The sequence below is a fragment of the Parasteatoda tepidariorum genome, chromosome 6 (genome assembly GCF_043381705.1).
Source record: "Parasteatoda tepidariorum isolate YZ-2023 chromosome 6, CAS_Ptep_4.0, whole genome shotgun sequence".
Lineage (NCBI taxonomy): Eukaryota > Metazoa > Arthropoda > Arachnida > Araneae > Theridiidae > Parasteatoda > Parasteatoda tepidariorum.
Genome location: NC_092209.1, coordinates 40068314 through 40085546, shown reverse-complemented (window position 1 = coordinate 40085546; position 17233 = coordinate 40068314). Strand labels below are relative to the sequence as shown.

General features: G+C 25.4%; 1 protein-coding gene across 2 annotated transcripts in view; it reads left to right on the top strand.

The window, feature by feature from the left end:
* The first annotated feature begins 262 nt into the window (after positions 1-262).
* Positions 263-17233, top strand: part of LOC107448206 (FMRFamide receptor) — a 100913-nt gene continuing 83942 nt past the window's right edge. For both annotated transcript variants that reach the window (XM_016063323.3, XM_016063322.3), the window contains exon 1: positions 263-466. The gene's annotated coding sequence lies outside the window, so the exon portion shown is untranslated. The remainder of the gene's footprint in view (positions 467-17233) is intronic.

The following is a 17233-nucleotide window of genomic DNA, read 5'->3' as shown; positions in this document are numbered from 1 at the left end:
ACTAAAAGTTTTGCAGAGCATACCTTTAATAATCTAAGCCGAGCAATTAAGGAAAGTAATTAAAACATTTAACATGCTGACACACGAGGGAGCGTCTTTATTTCACTATTTCACTTCTCTTTTCCTATTGTAGCAGAAAAATCGTTTTGAGTTTATTTCCGCATCTATTCCTGATTACGCAACAGTTTTATTAAACTACAGGAACGTTTTCACTCACACAAATACTACCTGTTATCCACCAGGAGGCGCTGCCAACGTAACTACAAAATACGCGCTTAGTTCTGAACTTGGCCCAGTGAGAGAACGACAACCGTTTACAGTTTTCGTCCTGTTTCGAAATTCGGTGACCCCCCTCAACTAAGAATGATCCAAGGTTCTTTAAATAAACTTTTTACCACTTCATCTTTTTATAGAAACTTTAATTTTTTTGAATCAACATCACTTAAAGAAAGTGTTTTCAAAGCAGGTGAGTGTTATTATTTTTTTTTATTGTTCAACTATTTCTCGAATTTTTAACCACAATTGTTTTGGAACTAAACCAAGACAAGTCTCCCTTAAAGAAACATATATTGAAATAATTTTATATTTTTCTCCGTATGCATAAATATAAAAAAGTAACCTTCAAAATTAAATAATATTGTAAATGTATACACAATCTAAATAATATTTATGCAAATTAAAAAGGATATACTTACAAATTAAAAATAATATGGCCTTGCAATGTGCATAAAAATGTTTACAGAATTACATAAAAATACTTTGTAAAAGAAAAACTCACTAGTAGAGACTAGATTACTAAGTACTAAAGATATATAATTTTTTAAATTATTTATATTTTATTAACTTTTTTTACCTGTCGTAAAATTTTTATTTATTGAAATTAAGAATTATTTTTTACTTTTAATTAATACATGCATTTTTTAATAATCCCTCTATATATACACAAGAAACAACATAGATAATATACACAATATAAATAGTGTGTATAATATCTATCTACATTATAAATAATATTTATAATATCTAAAAAAAGATATATTTACTAGTAATAATATAGTAATAATAATATAGCGCTTAAAATATAAAATGCACATAAAAAATTACGAAACATAGTATTTTTTTAATTTGTAAAAACATTGTATTTTGCATTTCAATTTGTCCACAAAACATTGTATTTTACATTTTAATTTGTCCGCAAAACATTGTATTTTGCATTTTAATTTGTCCACAAAACATTGTATTTTGCATTTTAATCTGTCCACAAAACATTTTATTTTTAATTTGTAAAAAAAAAAAACTCATTTTGTAAATATGATTAGTAGAGAGTGGATTACTAAATATTAAAGTTATATAAGTTCTTTAAGTATTTATATTTTATTAGCTTTTTTTATTTTTTGTGAAGTTTTTTTAAATTTTTATTTCATTTATACGTAATCTTTTTATAAAAATAAAAAACTATTTTTTACTTTTAATTAATGCATGCATTTTTAAAATCCTTATATATACACAAGAAACAGTATAAATAATATCCACAATATAAATAAATTGTATACTATCTATATACATTGAAAATAATATTTATAAAAACTAAAAGGGACATATTTACAAATAAAAAATAATATGACATGTAAAATATGAAAAGCACATAAAGTAATTACAAAACATAGTATTTTTTAATTTATATAAAAAAAAAGTTCTGTAAATATAATTTTTAGAGACTGGATTATTAAGCATTAAAGTTGTATAAATTTTTATTAGAGTAGTTATATTTTATTAAGTTTTTTTACCTATTGTAAAGTTTCTTTACTTTTTATTACATTTGTATGAAATCTTGTTCAGAAATAATTTTTTTTCACTTTTAACTAATGCATGCATTCTTTTATAATACGCAATTATTATATTTTAGTAATTATTAAATTAATAAATACTGGTTTTGTAAATTATTTTGTACAACAAAACTTATGAGCAGGAATAAATGCGTATTTTTGATTTTTAACCATCTCTAAATTCAAGTAAGAAACACAAACTAGAAAAATTGTTAATTTTTGTTGCTGAAATCATTTTGTAGTTTACATATAAAAAAAACTCCCTAAAATGTCTGTTTTAAACGAAATTTTTAAAATCTTGCTAATTTTTTTATTAAAAAATCATTACTTTTTACGCTACTTTTACGCCCAAAATACGTGATTTAAGGAAATTATATTCAGAAACAATTCCTTGTTTAGAAAAAAAAAGTTTTGTCTCTCAACTATTAGATATTATTTTTAAGAAACTCAACATCAAAGAATTGCAGAATTTTTTCTCTAAAATATAAAACAAGACTAATATATATTAGATAACAATAATCTCTAAAATGCTTATTTGTGAATGCAGTAATTGATATAATAATTTTAAAAAGAATAATTATCTTGCAAAGGAATAATTTCTTTATTACAAAGAGCAATTTTAGCATGATAATCTAGTTTTAAATTTTTTGTTAAACTTAAATTTTAATAATAATGAAAAAATATTTGCTTTAAATGTAATCTTAATTAATTCATTTATGAAGTTTAAAAGAATAATATAAATTTGTAAAAATTTAGACTAGCATTGTAATTCTCAGGAGGAGTTCTGGCAATAATTTTTATATTTTAGAAGAAAAAAGTATTCTGTATTTTAATATTTTATGTGCAAATTCAATTTGTTTTTTCTTTAAATTTAGTGAGGTATAAAATAAGAAATATTTATGTAAATGCAATTTATTTCATTTTTCAATTTTAATGATGTTAAATTTGGAATATGCAATATCATGTACGTAGGTTCTTGATAAAGATTAGTTTGTATTTAAAGTTTTTTACTATGTTCAATGTATAGAAAAAATAACGATGTTTAAAGTTTTCCAAAAATTCTCGATTAATTTCAATTCTAATTATTAGATTATGTTTTATATATGTTAAATTTTTATATTTAGTTTATGATGAAATAATACGGTTAAAAATTATAGTTCTCCTTTAGAATGTATAGATAGATAGACTTAAAGGTTGGGCAGCTCCGAGGAGTAAGACACATCGACCAGAGGTCTATTTTTAATACATGCTCGCACTTGCACTACTCGTTTTTAATACGTAATTTTTAATACGTTATGCAGAGTTCAAATCCTGGTCATGCTGTTTGTTGAATCATCTACCTGTCAGAAAGTCCGGCTCAAATTACGCTATAAAATATCAGATTTTCGTGTGCATTGTCCATACAATCCATTTTACCTAAAAAATCCTTTTTACCGTAAAATATTATACCATAAATTTTACAATAATATTTATTCAATTAGAGAGATTTAGTGATTTTGTGGTAATAATTACTGTAAAAATTATGGCATATTATATTTTTTGTTTGTAACATGTTCCGGTAAAATTGGATTTTACAGTAAAAAGTACTGGCACTGAGAGTGCCAGGACTTTTAACTGTAAAATCCAATTATTACAATGTACTATTTATTACAATGTACCGGTATAGATACCCCAAGTGTTAAATTATTCTTAAGTTGTAGCATTCTTAAGTCTAGTTGATGTTGGGCTCCCAATGAAAGTTTTTTTAGTGTTTATAAATATTACTGTATTTCAAATTGACACAATTAAAACTAATTATTTTTTTAGATGAAAGTAATTTTCTCTCAACTATGTATAAAGGTGTTATTCAAGTCTTTAACTTAAAGAAAAGATTAATATTTTAAGTTATGGTTAATATGTTGTAAGCAATCGAAATTCAAACAAAAATTTAGCAAAAAATTTTGTAAAATTTAGAAAAATGCTTAATTATTATCCATTTAAAACTAGGAATATGTACTATATTTCTAGCATTAGAATTTCCACAGTAAAAATGCTTAAACCATACAGTTAAAAGCTACAGTTCTCGTTCTTTATATCTAATACAAAGCTCGATAAAATCCAGGTGACAGGCTATTAGACTCTAATACTACTTCCTGCAATTACTGGTATAAAATACCACCACACTGTTAGAAGTTATATTCTAAAATTTCGGTGAAATTACCGGCGGTTGTCAGTTTATTGAATGAACAGTAAAGTTTACGGCAAGGAACATTTTTTTCACTTTTACGTTTTTGAAATCATTTACAACTAGTGTGGTTAAAAACAATGAATATTAAACTAAAAGGTTTACTAACCAATCACAACTAGCATCGTTTCAAAACAGTAAAAAAGAAATATTACCGGCCATGGTGCGGTCATCTTTGTGTCAATATCGTATTCTAATAGTCCAGCATGCATCGCGCTAGAAACTATTCTTGTAAAGAAGGGAATGGAGAAAATACTGCGGTATTGACGCTGGAATTCGAAACCCCATTTTGTTGATCACGAGATTGACAGATTAACCCTCTCGGCTATAATATGTACATATTTGCAAGGAACTAAGTGGCTTCATTAGAGCAGCCTAGTTCATCCGATAAAATTCTGGTTGTTAAACGTAATCGGTAAAAGCAGTTAATAAACAGTTTTTTCACAGTTACCATCTTATTGATGATTATTAGAATTTTTGTTTTGTTTGAATATGGTAAAATAACAATTAAAGGAATAGTCATTTGACCATTTTTTCCTAGGAATTTCCAACAGTGCAACGTAAGTTAATGTCCTATGGGTGTCAGAAAACCATTGAAATTATTTTTTTAAATAATTTTCGTATACCTATCTATCTCAAAAGAACTTAATTATTATGAAAATATTAAATATTATTAAGTTTCTCGTAATATTTAACAGTGGAGTTTTCTCGCTTTTTATTTATTTTAAAAATACAAGCTCGAGCAGATAATTCTAAAAACATTTTTAATTCACCTGTTAAATAGATGATTGAAGTCTTTCAAAGAATCTATATGATATTCATGTTTTTTTTATATGAAACCTTCAATAAAAATTGAATTTACTTCATTATAAAAATCCTTGTTATCAAATAACTATATATTAGCTGAAGGAGAAGTTCATATGGTATCATGTCAATAAAAAAAAACCTGACATTCTTCTCTCTCACAAAGTCAAGATTAAGTTAAAAATCAATATCTAATATAGCAAAATTAATATATAATAGAAAATATAGCAATATGCAAGTGAATAAACAGAATGTACCTTTGAAAATATTGTTCCATTACTAAAAACCAATCTAAGTTACTTGGCACATGACTTTGATTCTGTTATAAATTAAATAATAAAAATATGTTAGATCAATAGATTGCTTTTAAAATATATATTTTATCAGCATCGCGATATGTTTTGTTACGCTCGGTTAGTGCATATATTTATCAAATGGATTTGTAGCTATTCATTAGGAAATATTTTTGAAATTTTTTTGAAATTTAAAAATTAAAAAAAGAATTTACGAATGAGAAACACATTTAAGTTAACACATTTTACACAGGCAATGGTTTGAAAACAGGAATTAGTAAAGGAATTTTACTCAAAAAACAAATATTTAATCAATTAAATATTTATAAATTTCCGACTGAAACAGTACTATAACAAACTCATCAAAATGCATTATCATCTCTGTATCAGTCAGTTACATCAGTACCTTGACCTCAATATCTATATAAAAATTAAAATCAATTCAATTATCAATTTAAGAAAAAAATTCAAATATTTATAGACTAAATATCAAAAAAAAATTAATAATACTTTAAATTGGGGGTTGTCTATGCCTTAAGAAGAAGTGTTTGGATATTAAAATGCTTAAAATGAAACTGTGATAAATAAGAAGACACAGTTAAATTGTACGGAAAGGAATCAGATATACTGTGATATTTACGCTAATAGTTACTGCAAAATAACTGGATTATCGTAATCAAACAAATATTACTGTAAAAATTACAGTAGACAATTTAAGGTAAAAATAGATTTTACAGTAAAATGGATTTTACGAATGCTGCACTCAGGATGCCAAATATTTTCACTGTAATTTTTTACAGTGAGTGAGATCTGCATTCAGGTTAAACTGCCACGAAGAACTTTTCTTAAAGCGACATGGATTTAAGTTGTCCTAATAAATAATGAAACTTTTATAACAGTGACTTATGATCATCTCTGGTGACTTAAAACCCTTAAATTAGGTTTGATGATTTTAGACTCATAATAGCGTCGATCACAAAATGATGTTGTTTTCGTAAGACAATGTAGATTTAAGTTGTCTTAAATACAATTGTATTTTACAACAGTCCTCTGTAAACAGAGTAACTTCAAACACTTAATTTAGGTTTGATGATATTAGACTCATAATTCTGTTATCCAGGGTTACTCAAGACATTGTGGTCACTAAAGTAATTTTTCTGTCTAAATTTTGGACTATAATTTTTGTAAAATTGTTTTGAGTTTAATGTTAGCTTTTACGACATCAGTTGGATGTATTAGTGAATTACATATATTAGTGCCATCAGTTATATAGTCTAATTATGCATGCATTTTGAAATAAATAAATCTATAGATATTTATTAATATTACTGCAAATATAAAAGTTTTAAATATGTAACTTTTGATCTAGTATTTTTAAGTTGAACTCTATCTTGTCATTTTTAAACATAATGTCACACAATTCTTTTACAGTAGTTTTTATTTTATTGATTATATATTTCTTTTTCTTTTTATATTTTGAAGAAAATTTTTTTTTTCTGTGTGGAATGAAACAGGCTATGAAAAAACTGCCACCATCAATATTGAACATTATACTTTCCCATTTAATCCTGTTTACAAGAATTAAATCATAAAATGGAACCTTTTAATTTTAAATAAATACCGAATACTATAAAAATGTAAAAAAAAATCTTTCAACTCTATTTCCAACTAACGTAAGCTAGCTATTGAAATTTTACTTCCAATTATAGTTACCTCATAATTAGGAGTAACTTGAACTACCATGTTTTATTTTATTTATTTATTTTTTTATCTTTCAGTTATATGTTTTAAAATAAACTTCATGCGTGTATACATATAGCATAACTGCTTACCTAAGTTTAGCAATAATTAATTTCTTTTGAAATTGCTCTAGAAATAACCAATGTCTGATATTGAAAAGTGGCTTAAGTAAATTGAAATAGCGGTCCTTATTTTGTTGTGTAAATTTCATAAATAGAGATAGGTCACTATTATAGACTCTTATTTAAAATTTTCGTTGTTTTTTGGAAACTCTTTATATAAATTAAACGGTTAATAAACAATTTGATCGGAAATATTAATGTTCGAGATTCTTTATAATGTCGAACTCATTTGGCAACATCATAAGCTTTTTTGGCCTACTGCCTGAAAGCCAAAATACTTAACATTATTTGCATAATTAAAAAAATTTATTTACTTGTGCTAGAAAATCTCGTACAAGGGATCGGGCAAATTTAAAAACAATAAACTCAAACACAGTTTTGAATATAGTTTTCTTTTAATTGTCTAAAGAAAAACACATTTTTTATATTAAACTACTTTTATGGAAAAAAAAGTTATTTTAGTTATTAGATTATATTTACATAAATTATTTTACAAATTAAATAATTTTTAATTCTTAGTTTATAAGACACATCATTTTTGCAAATTGATATTTTTTTTATAATTATATCTTATCTATTTAGCAGTTTTCGTTTATTGTGCGTCGAATATATTACATTTCGCGGTAATTTGTTTGATTCAAGTTATTTTCCATGTTCTAAGAAATTTGATCTATCTTATATATAAATATTTATTTAAAATTTAAAAATAAACAGCACTTGCAATAAAATGGTTTTGTTAATATATCTTTTAAATGAAGAAATAAATTGTATACATTTAAGTAGCTTTATGTCTTACTTAAAAAAGTGTCATTTTTTATTATTTAAATGTAAACTGAACGATTTGCTTGTTGTGATTTGTGCAATTAATACAAATACGAGACCTGAAAAACATTAATTTTACTGGGAAAATGATACTTGATTTAATCAAGAGCTTTTTAAGTTCTGATTTTATACAAAGCAATATTAGTTTTAATCTTTAAGAGATCATGAATGTCATTCTTTTTGTAAATAAATGTTATGTAAGACGAAACATTTGAGAAAGAAATTGAAAAAAAATGAAAGAATTATTTGATGTAATTAATTATGACATTACGCTTCAATCTTTTTGCATATTGCATTGTTATTCAGTATTTTTCGCTCGTGTTATAATCAAACCAAGGTTATTTTGCTCAGAGCAAGGTTAGACGATGAAGGTTGTGGCCGGCTTGGTGCTGTTACGAATAAACATTTGAATCCCTCTTAATATCTTTTTTTTAAAAAAATGAATGGAAATAAAAATAGCTGTTTGCTTATTATAATTATATTTAAACTAATGGTTTGCAGCTTTAGTATAAAATTGATAGATTTCATGTCTCGTATTTAAATTATTATCATAGGGAGGCGCCAGTCAGGACACGATTGCACAGTATCTTCCTCATTTAAAAGTCTGGAAATGAAATTGAAAAAAAAAACTCCGTCAAACAATTTTTTATTTTGATTATAAATTTACAAATGCCTTTTTAAAATCTATTTTGCAACTAATTTATGTGTTTTAAATTATAATAAAAGAAAAAAATGAAACTTTATTTATAAATTTTAAAGTCTTTCTTAATTTTTTCGAACAAACTAATTTCGGAATCTTAGGTTTTTAATAAAAATGTTTTACAAAATTGGCATTGTAGTGTAAATAATTTATACATTATAGATAAATTAAGCTATATGGTACTGATACCGTACTATATAGTAATTACATTGGTAAAAAAAAAGCAGAATTCTGATAATAAAACAAAAATACGGTATACATACAGCATTCAAACCATTCATTTAGTTATCTTTCCACCCATATAGTAACGGTTTGCCGGAAATTTTGGTTTACAAAATTAAAATTCTGATTACCACGCATTTAGTAAAATATACAAAACAGGAGAGTAAATTTAACCGCATGAATGGTTTTTATACCATGTTTTAAGGTGCCATAATCATATTACCCCCTTTGCCGCAATTCAATGTTATTTAATCATATTTTATATATATTTTTATATATTCTTATATATTTTTGTCTTTACATATTCTTATATATTTCTGTCTTTATATATCCTTATATATTTTTATCTTTATATATTCTTATATTTTTTTATCTTTAGATATTTTTATATTTTTTTATCTTTATACATTCTTATATAGTTTTATGAACCATATTTTATATTTAATTTTATCAAAATCATTACCCAAATCTCTTCGGTAAAAATTACCGAGCAGTGAAATTTTACCATAGTCTTGTAGTTTCGACCATATTTCAGTGTATGGTAAAAAATACTAACATTAAAAATAAACATTACCTCGATAGCAAAAAAAAAGAAAGAAAAATCATTACCTTGATGGAAAAAAAATCCTTTCTTTGATATCAAAATTTTGAAATGTTGACTATCCTGTCACTAATGAAAGTGTAATTTGTAAATTCATAAATTAATCTATATTTAAAATTTTTTGTATTTGAATTCATTTCCAATAATCCATTTATTTACTTTAAGCAAGCATTATAAACAATAACCACGGGAAAATCTAATTACTGTAATTAAAAAATCTTAATAGTTTTAATCGTTTCTAAAAGTAAGTCTTAAATTAGTTAAATAATTTTATTTAAGGTGATCTTAAAGTACTTTAATTGCTTTCGCGTATCTGCGATGATACCTAAATTACCAAGTTTTCAATATTAACTAACATCATAATTAAAAACTATTCTGACAAAGTCGAATTTAAAAAATGTTCCTTGTCTTAAAAATATGCCATCAGTGTCAGTACTTTATACTACACTTCGCACACATAGTACCTTGAATAATTATAGCTGTCATAAAATAATTCATTATGTATAATTAATAACAAAATAAGTAAAATAAATAATAAAATAAGTAAAATAAGTAATGAAAAAATAAAATAAATAATAAAGTATGTAAACTAAATAATGAAATGTGCTGGCCAGGTGGCTGAGCGGTTAGCGCTCCTGACTGCGAAGCCAATGGCTGAGGGTTCGAATCCCGCTCTGGGCATGGATGTTTTTCTCTCTATGTGTTGTCCTCTGTTGCGTGTGAAATGTGAGTGTGGCCCACCCTGTAAACGCGTTTGTGGCAGTGTGGCGTGGGTAATGTTGTTCGCCTCCGTGACTTTGGTTCACAGGTGCCCACTGGGTAATGTGAAATGAGTAACAATTCCGGCATCTTCTAAGGCGAAGAATAATGTTCAGTGCCTGACATTTGAACAAAAATAATGAAATGTAAATAATTAATAATAAAATAAATTAGGCATTTTTAATGTATTTTACATGTAATAAAATATTAAAGGGTCCACTGCCCCTTTAAGATACATTTTTCCGAAAAATTGAAATAACATCTCAATAATATTGTATGGTATTTTTATAAAATTTCACATAATTATTTTGTCAATTTTTTATCACATGATGCTTTTAAATTGACTAATAGACTAATTACAATAGCTTTTACTTTCCTATTTACAAAGTCTTATGAATTGGCAATAAATTTTGACTCGATAATCAGGACTCAGTATAGTTGCCTTATAAAAATGCAAGAATAAATTTCAGCTCCATGTTTCTAATGGGGTACTTGAGAGTGAATAGACATTTAAAAGATATTCAAATTCTTGTTTGTAAAATATGCAAAATCAGCAAAATAGAGCACATTGGTTGCTTTTAACTCGTTTATCCTAGGTATTTCATCCGAAATAAATGAAAACTTCAATACGTCTGCCGCCTAAATTTGAATTCTAAAAGGGATTGCGAAGAAATTGTAATTGGCTCGATAACAACCATTTTTTCCCTATAGATTTAAAAAAAAGATAAAATACAAGTTGAATTTTTAAATGTATGTCTTTCAAGCAATATGATAAATATCTTTAGAATCTGAAAAAAAAATCTACTTAATTACATTATTTTAAAGGTTGAATATTTTTTTCAGACAATATCTCTAAAAAGTTCATGGCTTAAGTTGGAACATTTTTGTAATGTCTGTCCGAATTACACAAAAAAAGGAACAAATAGGAAGATAAATGAGAAAAATCAAGAATTCAACGAGCTGTAATAATTTTTATTCAAAAATTATGGCTAAATAACCAGGAGCAGTCAGTCTATCTAGCGAACTGTAAGTTTGCGGTAAAGAGCATTTCTTACCCTTACGGTTTTGAAGCCGTTTACAATTAGTATAATTAAATAACCATTAATACAAAACTATGCGATTTTTAACCTTTACAACTAGTATGATTAAATAACCATTAATGCAAAACTATACGACTTTTTAACCTTTTACAACTAACATGGTTTCAAAACCGTAAAAAAAATTTAACAGGGCGCTATGCTGGCATCTGTGCATTAATAAGAGCATCATATTCTAATGGTCCAGCGTCACAATCAAGGAAGTGCAGGACACTAGAAACTCAAATATGTTGAAGGGAATGGAGAAAATATTGCGATATTAACGTTGGGACTCGAATCTCGTTCCGTTGGTTTAGAGATTGGCAGATTAGCACTGAAAGCTATAAAATGTGCTCAGTCACATAGAAATAAATGACTTCATTAAGTGAGCCTAGTTAGTGCAGTAAAATTCCGGTTGTTTAACCTTATTGGGTGAAAGCTGATAATAAAGAGTTTCTCTCACAGTTACCATCTTAATGATGATTATTAGAATTTATGTTTTGTTTGAATATGGTAAAATAAAAATTTAATAAATTGCTATTTGACCATTTTTCCGAGAAATTTCTAACAGTGCAGACTAAGTTAATGTCCCATGGGTGTTGGAAAAACAATGAAATTACTTTTTTATTAATTTTCTTTTATATATTTGTCTCAAAAAGACTTAATTGTCATAAAAGTATTTTCAAATTAGTAAATATTATTAAGTTTTTCGTAAAATTTAACAAATGAGTTTTCTCGCATTTTATTTATTTTAAAAGTACAAGCTTGCACGATAATTCTAAAAATATCATTAATTCACTGGTTAAATTAACGATTGATGGCTTTTAAGAAATCTATATCACCTGAATACCATCTTATTTATGTTTATTCGACTGTTTTGTTTAAATATGATAAAATAAAAATTCAAGAAATCGGTTTTTTAATTGCTGTTTTACCATGTAATTTAAAAATTTCTAACAGTACGAATCTTTAAATCATTACATGAGCGTATCAATAAATAAACGAAACGACGAATTGCACATTCGCTATATAGTTTTTTACTGATAAATTTCCTTATTTATTGAACTTTTGTGATAATTAGAACATCACTGAAAAAATTGAGGAGCTAAAAGAAGCATATCACGAAAGGAGGGAATTGGCGAATGAATAGAGCCATTAAAGCTTGTGAAATAGACGAATTAGAAAATCAATAAAAGAAAGTAAAAGCAAAACAAAAAATCTGAGCGCCAACCAAATTAATTAATAAATAGATGAGTTACCCTAAAACTACACTTCTACGAATCTGTGATTTTCTTACTCGCTGATTCGTTTATTTATTATGTTCGTTGGGTTAGCAACATGTCGACTGTTTGATTCATTGATTTTTAGACTCATTATTTCTGTGGTTCATTGATTCAATCATTTATCGGCTCCATACACTGATTTAATTGTTTTTTCATTCTTTGACTTACCATTTTGTTTATTCGTGTATTCGATATTTTTTTTCTGCCAGCTGAGTCATTAACTCTCTGATTTATGATTTGCTTATTTATCCATTTACCTGCTAATTTATTTATAAATTCATTGATTTCTCGATTTACTGCATACTTGATTCATTGATTTTCAGATTGTGTACCAGTTTCATCGATTTCATGATTTATTGATTCGTTGATTGTTTACACATTCGCTCATTAGTTTTGTCATCCATTTAGAAATCAATTTTATGAGTTGTTGTTGTGAACACGTTCTTTTTGAAAATTAGAAAAAAAAGAAAACAAAACAAAAAACGAACAAAAAAAATGAAAATAAAATTTTATTTGGGTTTTGATAATCTTCACAGGATAACAACAACAACAACAACAAAATATAGCTTTGAGAAATTATGGATTCTTTTTGCAGCATCGCAGTTTTACTAACGAAGTACGAATTTTGGCTCATTATAGAGATTATGCATAGAATAAAAATTAAATTTTTTTTAAGAAAAATTATTAACGAAATTAAAGTTTAAGTCATCATTAAAATATTTGTTTCTAATATAATTTGAAAGGTTTGATTAAAAATTTATATTTTCACTTAAAACTAAAAAAAAATACTTTACATTATTATACATCACTTTATTAAAAATAGGAGCAGCTCCATATTGTTTTTCACAAATTTTTTTCCAGTAAATAGTTAATGGCGAAAAATTTCTGACCAAATTATGGCATTAAGTACCAGCATTTGGATGCTTCTTACGTTACGCTCCATTTTACCGTAAAATCTATTTAATACCGTAAAACCTATACCGTAATTTTTACAGACATATTCATTTAATTAGAGTTATTTATGATTTTACTGTAATTATTACTGTAAGAATTACGGTAGATCAATTTTTTTGCTCCATAACAAGTTCCAGTAGAAATAAATTTTTCTGTAAAAAGTACATGCACACAGAGTACCAATACCTTTTACAGTAATTTGATCCAGAATTTTTTACACTGTAAAGAGATAAAACTTAACTCATAAGAAGTGAAATTAATATTGCAGGAAATATTCTTAAAATGATTATCTCAGTTATAAACGAAAAATGAAATATTTACTGAACAAAAAATATGTGATTTATATATTTAATAACAATTTCTGTATGTAGGAAACAAAAATGATTTAGAGAATCTTCGGTATATAATTTTAACTTGAAATGAATAGTGTTTTGTATAAAAAAACTATTAATTAAAAAATTATTTAATAAAAAATATTGGATTTATATATACAATACTAATTTATTTGTGCAGAAAACTAAATTGTTTAACAGAATATTCGATATATACTTTTAAATCGAAACGAAAATTGTTTTTTTATAAAAAGTCTATTAAAAAACTATTTAATGAAAAATATTGGATTTATTCATTCAATATTAATTTATACATGCAGGAAACAAAAATGAGTAAGGGTAACTTTGGAATATAACTTTTAACTTGAAACAAATAGTGATTTTTTATTATAAGAAACTATTAAAAATTACCTGATGAAAATATTGTGTATATATATAAGTTCAAAATGAAGAATAAAACAAAGAAAAATTATAGACATATGAAAAAAAGGGGGGTGGGAAATAATAAGTAAAAAAAATAACAAACAACATTTTATTTAAAAAAAAAAAAAAATTAACTGTTACTCAAAAAACCGGGAAAAAAAAGATATAATCTTTTCTTCAGCCCACACGATTATATCCGCAAAATAGAGTGCTTTCTGATATTGTATCAATAAAGCCAAAGCAAAATATATTAATACAATAGTGTGAGGAGCACTCAAAATTTTTTTTTATAAAATAACTACAAATAAAATAGATCATAAAAAGTGAAAATAACATGTAAAAACAGATAATAAAATAAAATAAAAAGAAAAAACATTAAAAATGGGGGGACTCATTCTTGAAAAATATCCGTCCATGTAAGTTGTTATGATTTTGCTACTCGCTTTATAGTCCCCCCTTTTTAATGTTTTTTCTTTTTATTTTATTTTATTATCTGTTTTTACATGTTATTTTCACTTTTTATGATCTATTTTATTTGTAGTTATTTTATAAAAAAATTTTTTATTAAATTTTATTAAAATTATTAATTTTTATTATTTATTAATTTTTATTAAAAATTATTTAATTTAAATTTTTGCGGATATAATTGTGAGGGCTGAAGAAAAGATTATATCTTTTTTTTTCCGGTTTTTTGATTAACAGTATTTTTTTTTTTTTAAATAAAAAGTTGTTTGTTATTTTTTTTACTTATTATTTCCCACCCCCCTTTTTTTCATATGTCTATAATTTTTCTTTGTTTTATTCTTCATTTTGAACTTATCTAATGAGTGCTGTTTACTTGCAGCTTAAGCGCAATAAATGATACTTATTGTTTTTCTTAACTTTCTTAGTGTTTTCTTGTAATTATATATATATATATTCAGTGTATAAATCCAATATTTATATATATGCGGAACACAAAATTTATTAAGATAATATCAGGTATATAATTTTAAACCGAAACGGAAATTAATTTTTTTTTATAAAAAAGACTATTAAAAAACTATTTAAGGAAAAATATTGGATTTATATATTCAATATTAATTTATATATACAGAAAACAAAATCGATCAAGAGTATATTTGGTATATAATTTTAACTTTAAAACGAATAATGTTTTTTTTTAGTTATCACTTAAAAATATTATTATTTACTTGTGAATGATATAGAAAGTTATTAATCATAAAAAAACAAAAATATTTTACCTAAACTAACCCTTTGTTAATATACATACAAACTATGATACTATTACTTAAATTGACGTACAAATACAAATCAATAAAAATTCGTAACAAATTTCTCTTCAATAATACCTCTATTAGAATAAGTATTTTCCCCCAATGAGTATCTTTATTGCTTGGCAAAACTTCATTTTGTTGCCTTCCAATGTATTGTTAAAAACATGAGTTGATTTCTAACAAAATAAGATTACTTTGTAAATAGCATGAAATCTGTTGTGATGTGTTCACAATCTTCTATCGGCTTCCACGTGATTAGGGAGCTTAAGCAGACGCTTTCTGCATAATAAGTGGTTTTTGGAAGTCTATAGAGCCATCCTTTGTTATCATACATGACTGGTAAACTTAGTAGCCTATGTGATTTAGCTTTATTAACTTGCATAACAAGGATTGCTTCATAAATGTAACTTTACTTCGCTTTTAATGTAGATTGGAAGGAAAAAGTTAAAAGTATGTTATTTCTTTTATTCTAAGCAATAAATAAAATAGATTTAATGCTTTACACTGTAAAAGAAGTTAATTCTATAGAATAAAACATGTTTTTAACACAAAAAAAATGTTTAAACATAAATGAAGATTTTCTTAATCGTTATGCGCTTCAAAAATTTTATTATTCTCTGTATATTTGACTGAATATACAGAGAATGATTTTCATTTTTTTGTGTATATTCCATTATTCTATGAATATTCGAGTTTCACTGTATATTTGACGGATTAATGATTTTTTTTATAAAAACTGTTTTTCTCTGTTTTTCTTCCTAATCATAAACGAATTAAAACGATCAGTTTTAATTCTAGTTTTTGCCATTGTCTAATCCTGCTTACCGCAAGATAACTTTATTATACTTCAAATTATTTGGAGGCTAAAAAAAATGTTTTTCACAGAAAAAAAAATATAAACTATAGAAAGATAAATACAGATTTTTCTCTCCTTATAATCGTTACCCCCATACTGCAAAAAACACCCTTTGTTTTTAAAGATTTTTCCAGTACATTTCACCTTCAAAAACTGTTTTCACAATACAGTTTTTCACAAATTTTCATCCTAATCATAATACATAACCGGATTAAAACCGTCAGTTGAAATTCTAGCTTTTGCCATGCAGGTTAGCTTAAGGTAAGAAAATTTTATTCTCCCTCAAATTATTTTCTGATTATTTTCTATACTTGCTTTTACTTTTCAACAATTATTTTATTGTTTTGAACACATAAATAAAATTGCGATGTGACTTCCTTATAAAATTGATATTCTACCAGATTAATATTTGTTTTTAGACATAATCTTTCAGTAAGCCAAATTACTAGACATTTTTATATGGATGAGCCACTGTAGTTTTCAACGTTGATACACTTAAAAATGATTTAAAAAAGAAAGATTTCTGAGGTAAAGACAGTTTAATAATTTTATTCATTGCCAATTCTTGGAGCTGAAGTGGTTCAGGAGACAGAGCTCTCGCTTTTCAATGAGGTAGCCGGGGTTTGAATCCCAGCTTTGACTGGTGTTAAATATATTGAACACTCATAACGTGATGAGTTCGTGATCGTGATGAGTTGGCACCATATATGGCAACGTTACATTTAAAAAGTAACGAGTAAAAGTACAAGTATTTTAAAAAAAAGTAACGAGTAAAAAGTAAAAAGTTCTTATTTTAAAAAGTAACGAGTAAAAAGTACAAGTAAAAGTACAAGTACTAAACAAAAAAAGTAACGATTTAAAAGTACATTTCTAGGAAATCGAAAATTCAAAGTAACCTAAAATTTTATTGAATAATATT